Genomic DNA, 6,183 nt, shown 5'->3' on the forward strand with positions numbered 1-6,183 from the left:
TATGTTACCCACATATGTCATTAAAAAGCCTAATCTAAAGTAGACCTAAATTTGCAATTAAGTACCGACATCCTCTAATTATGATCTATAAATCACGTAACTCAATTTTCATCTAACTATTAGAAAAAATAAATACCACCAAATCAACATCTAAAGTATTTCCTATTACAAAAAGTTGTTTAGATAACAAATAGGTCGTGTATATGTTTCTACGTTACCCCACCTCTATCAATATTAGTATAGTAAGATTTCATTAAAGTAAATATATGGGTGGTGCCAGCATACGTGAGCTATAAAATACATATATATGTTGTAGAGATTATTTAAAACTAACAGATATTGATTAGTACTCGTATCTTGAGAAGTGTGGGAGAACCCGGGTGGCTATATTTTTCTGGCCCATTAAAAACACTTTATAGTAAATTTTGTTCATTATAAAGTTTAAGTATTAAAATTCTCTTGACGTTAGCACTACTACCCCAGTCCAAGATCTCACTTCAAGCTCTATGACTTATCTTATGCGATATGGTGCATGCTTCAAATAATGGCGTATGCTATTGCAGTACTTAAGAACATACTCTATGATCTAAAATTCTTATTTGTAAAAAGTGCAAAAAGGAGAGTCAATGAAATATACAATAAGCACAAGAGTTTCGTATTAACATGAGGAGAGAGAAAAATCAGTAGCAGTAGATAAGAATAAAATTTGAAAAATCAAAATTTAGATTCATAACTACATAAGATAGATGAACATGGTGTAACAAGAGCCACCATAATCAATTGTATGGTTTCAAAGTAATTGCATATTTAAAATATATAGAGGTGCCATGCAAAGAAAAAATATGAACATGGATAAAAATATATAGATTAGTTCCTTGAAGTAATAGTAATTAATAAGTTTATGATAACTATATATAGACTACAGAGTATCTATATGTCTACTATGTTATAAAATAAATAAAGAGAAAACATACAATTTAATATAAGTAATTCTTTAGTAGTCGGATGTACTCCCTCCATTCCAAATTATAAGACATTTTGACTTTTCTAATTATATAGTTTTTGATACATGTACAAGTCACTACCAGAAACAGCAGATCTACCGAGTGCAAAAATGTTTGTCGAGTGTATTTTATTGGGCACTCAGCAAACAAGCTCTTTGCCGAGTGCTACAAAAAATACACTCGGTAAAATAATAGTACTTGGCAAACAAACTCTTTACCGAGTGCTAAAAAAAACACTCGGCAAACTAGGAAAAAACACTCGGCAAAACAGAGACACTCTGCAACAAACCACCATATGGACATCCATCAGTTAGTATGCCGGCCGTTAGGAGTTTGCCGAGTGTTCGTTAGTGGCACTCGACAAAGAAATAAGGTTGCCGAGTGTTTTTTTGCACCCAGCAAAGAAATAAGTTTGCCGAGTGTTTTTTTGGTACTCGACAAATAAATAAGTTTTTTCTCTTCTGACCTTGAAATTTTTTCTACTCTCCACATACAACATGTGGTACTCCATGTTAAGATTTGGTATATTTCAGGATGTGTTCGCTATATTTAATTAATTTATTGTATTTCAAGGATTTGTTTTTTGTATAAGTCAAATTTGAACTTCAGGTGATTTAAATAATAGAATAAAATGAGTAGAAAACTGATATTCATGTTATCAAGTCTAGTGTGAGGCCTTACCTACGAAATGAAAAGAAATTTCGAACATCTTATTCAGGAAACACGACTATGAATGTGTGGCCGAATGATTTTTAAATTCTAAAAAAAGCAAACGAAGTCTAAAAATTATGAGATTTGTCAAGATCTCATGATATCATACATGGAGGCTGTGCTAAAAATTGAGAAGCTTTCACACAATTTTTCACGTATGATGCTTACAAATCGAAGCATCTCCAAAGAAGAATCATAGCATTGAGAAGGATTCGGTAAGATTTAGAGTTAAAGTGACGGTCGAATTGGGGTTTGACTTCAAAACTTTTTATATAGGCAATAAAGAACATAGATTGTTACATGTGAAATTTTGGTAAATGTTTTGATTTGTTTGATAATTTTAATTTATTAAATGCAATTATAGAATTTTAACTGATATAAATTAAATTTGAGTTGTAACTGCATAAAATAATGTAATAATATTCCTAGAAAAATCAAATATATATTATAGAGTGAATTTGATAAGGTATTTTCAAAGTACATCGGAACAAATTTAGAAAAACACGTTATGAAAAAGAAGGAGAACAAGGAAAATAGAAAAAAAAAGGTTTGCCGAGTGTTTTTTTTGGCACTCGACAAATCTGCGGTTTGTCGAGTGTCAGACCTGGGACACTCGGCAAACCCCCTAACCCAGCCTTCACAATTTTGCTTTTCACCACGTTTCGCCACGTCAGCAATCCGTGTCTCCAAAATAGAGCTCTTCCATTGGCCCAAACTCATCTCCCCGGATCCCTCCCCTCTTATCCCTTCCCCCTCCCCTCTCTCTCTCCTTATCCATTCCTCCCACCATCTTCCAACCTGTGACAGGACTCAGGAGGGCGATCGGCTCCTCGACGTGGGCGGCTGGGGCACGCGGGCGACGGGCGGTGGGCAGCGCGGCACTCCGGCGGCCTTAGTGGCATGGGTCGGCCGGGGCACGCGGGCGACGGACGGCGCGACACTCCGGCGGGCGGGGCAGCGCGGCCAGCCGTGGCGGTGGGCGGCGTGGCCAGGGTAGCGCGGGCGACGAGCGGTCGGGGCAGTGCGGGCGACGGGCGGTCGGGTGTTGCGGCGCGACGTCGGGCGGCGGCCGGCGGCGGCGCGTCGGGCCGAGCTTTTTTTTATTTTCACAAAAATATATGCCGAGTGTCAAGGCCTGGACCACTCGGCAAAGACAGGCATATTTGCCGAGTGTCAGGGCCGGGGCACTCGGCAAACAAGGTCATGTTTGCCGAGTGCTGAGGCCATTAGACAATCGGCAAACACGCCGTGACCGTCTCCGCGCCATCACGTTACTTTTTTTTGCCAAGCGTTGGTTTCAGCACTCAACAACATCTTTGCCGAGTGCCCGATAAAAAACACTCGGCAAATAAACTTTTGCCGTCACTATATACGCCGTGTGCTGTTTGTCGAATATTTTTTGGGCTTCGCCGTGTGCCTTGGACACATGGCAAAGATTCTGTTTCTGGTAGTGAGTCTAGATACATAGTAAACACAATATATTTAGAAAAAACAAAATGTCTTATATTTTGGAATAAAGGGATAATTAAACAATAACTAATACTTATATCTCCTAAAATTTTAGTCCGTGCAAGAGCATGAGTTGATGGACTAGTGTTGGTACTATTTATTTTCAATTTGGTCCAATTTATAATACTTTAATTAACATGTTCTAAAACTTAAAATTGTTTTTTTAGACGGAGGAAGTACTACGTAGCATATAGTATTTATTATATGGATTAGGATTGTTCCAACCTAAAATCAGATATGGTTTTCATAGCATCAAATAACTTACCATGTGAGGGGTTTTTATGATATGAAAATCTAAGTTAAGAAAGAGAGAGATGAAAAGGAGTGGAAACCATTTCTCATGTGAGAAACCACGTCGGCTCGGTGTCCAATGGGGAAGACTAATTAGGAGGAAATGAACACGTCGGCCAAAATGCTGCGGAACACTTATTCCCTTAGGCGGCCACACCATAAACGCAGTTGGTGTAGTCTCGCAAGACTAGAAGCCTCTAGCTAGTGTACAAGAATGATAAGCCTAGAGCAAAGCACCAATAACTAGTCTAAACACTTTGTAAAAGTACTACGTTAATCACCTAATATTTCCTTGGGCACCTGTGGCTTGAGCATTTGAAATGGAACCTCACTTTCCCCTCCGTAACGTACGAACTTCCTGCCTGAGTCATGTCGTCTTTGTTCCCTGCGCCGCCACGCCATGGCAGGGGTGGATCTCACCCAAGCTTGGAAGTGCGAGGCAATCTAGCCTCTTCTATTTCTTGCTTACCGGTTGTTGCTCCATTCTCTTCCTCCTCCAAAGTCGCTCCACCTCTTCTAAATATTCAAGTGTCTTTGCGTTTCAGATCGACCGCTACGCAATGGAGTCCCTCGCCAAGTCAGCAGCACATCATCGTGCTATACGCATCACAGCATCCCAATCCGGCGTAACCCTTCTCAACTTATCACCCCCACCCGGCACCACCTTGATGTTCATGCTCTTGCCCAGCAGGTCTGCCTTTACGGCTGTGTTTAGTTGGGAGAAATTTGGGGCTGTGTTTAGAGGGAGAAATTTGGAAATTTGGCTACGGTAGCATTTTCGTTTTTATTTGGCAATTAGTGTTCAATCATGGACTAATTAGGCTCAAAACGTTCGTCTCGCGATTTTCAATCAAACTATGCAATTAGTTTTTTTTCGTCTACATTTAATACTCCATACACGTATCGCAAGATTCGATGTGATGACGACTGTAGCATTTTTTAGAAAAACTTTTTAGAACTAAACAGGGCCTACCTTACCATTCTTTTCTATCCACTTCATTTACCTGGAGCCGACCGACCTAGCGGCGCCGCTGTACAGCCGTACGCTAGACTAGGTACTTGAGTTGTGCTAGCTTGGCTCCCCTCCCAATTTCCCCTCTTGCATCTCATCCTCTATATATATCTTATCTTTTCAGACTTGAGCATGTTGGATACACATGTCAGTATTTGGGGCTAAAAATTAGTCCAAATTAGTGTGGTTTGCTAGCTAGCTGGTTAACAACTAGTTAAAGACTTGGTTAAAGAATTAGTGCACCTATTAGCTTTCCTGCTAGATGCACTAGAGCTAATTTTAGTTAATTTTAAGCTAGCTAGCAATTAGCGCATGTATCTAAATAGGCCCTTAATCCTTTTTGCTTCTCTGCAGCGTTCACACCAGGTCTCCGATGCTGAATTGCCGGCTAAATCTATACCTGCCTAGTTATATTTATTTGTGTTTCTTTGATGTTATGGCTACTACACAATGGATTTGTTTTGTTTTCTTCATATATAGGTGGTAGCTTCCAATGGTGATTATAGATATATTATCTGCTAAATTACGGATTTTTTCCTATTGATTAGCTTAGCGATGTCCATATAGTTCATCATGTCTCACTGCAAAATCACCTATGAGGCTTTCAAATTCTTGACCACAGCCTTTATGCTGAATTGGTACAATCTTTTCCAACAGTAATTTTATCCCTTTATTATGCATTATATAAACTAATGCATATCCAGGTATAAACCATCGAGAAGAAACGTATGTAAAAAATCATTGATGGAGATGTTTATCAAACCATCGACATCCGACGTCTCGCCACCGTGAGGGGCGAACCTCCCGCGGAGTCACACGGCCTTTTTTTCCCAGCCCAAACCAGGTGTAATATTAGTGGAATTTCAGCCCACACCGAAAAGTCGTTTGGACCTCTAAGAACTGCTTTGAAGTAGAAATATCAAGAGAGATAGAAAAATCATTTTACCCTCTTATTATTAGAAATTATAGTTGTAGTCTATTTTTTTCTCCTCAAGTTGTAAAACTAACATCTTACTCCCTAAACTCCTAAAATCGTTAAATTTATCTTCCTGGCCTGGTTTGAAGTGGTTTTGACTTTTGAAGACGGTTTTATCTTTTTTAAATTACTAAAAAAAATCAATAAATACTTCATAAGGCTTAAAACCCCAAAAAATAGTGTATCTAAGTTTCTAAAAAATCTGAGAAAACCCCATAGAGAAAATCTAAATAAAATATCTATGAGCTAAAAAAAATAAACTTATCTCTGGAAAAAAGAGAAAAATGTAAAAAAAAATCTTGGAATTTCTCAAAACATTCTAATCAGTGTCTAACATGTTTTGGGAGTTTTGCATAACAAAAATATAAGGTGCAACCAACATGAATGCTCCATGCATTTCGTGTGTTTTGTCGCGTCTTGTAACCACTTTATTAGGATTCATTGTATTCTAGAACATAGGGATTAATTAAGCGTCCGATTTATTGTTACACTACTCTATCGTTTTCATTCCTTGCCTTGTTTCTAGAACACCTGTCCAATGCAAAGAATGAATCAGGTTGGTTCAGTCAGGGCACGTCATTGCAAAAGGCAAACCCTGTATTCCACGAGTCAGCATGAGCGACTAGTAAGAGGAGAGACCAAATTTGCCCGCTCACCGTGACAGAAAAGTGATCGGCGTT

Source organism: Miscanthus floridulus, chromosome 13, assembly GCF_019320115.1.
Source record: "Miscanthus floridulus cultivar M001 chromosome 13, ASM1932011v1, whole genome shotgun sequence".
NCBI lineage: Eukaryota > Viridiplantae > Streptophyta > Magnoliopsida > Poales > Poaceae > Miscanthus > Miscanthus floridulus.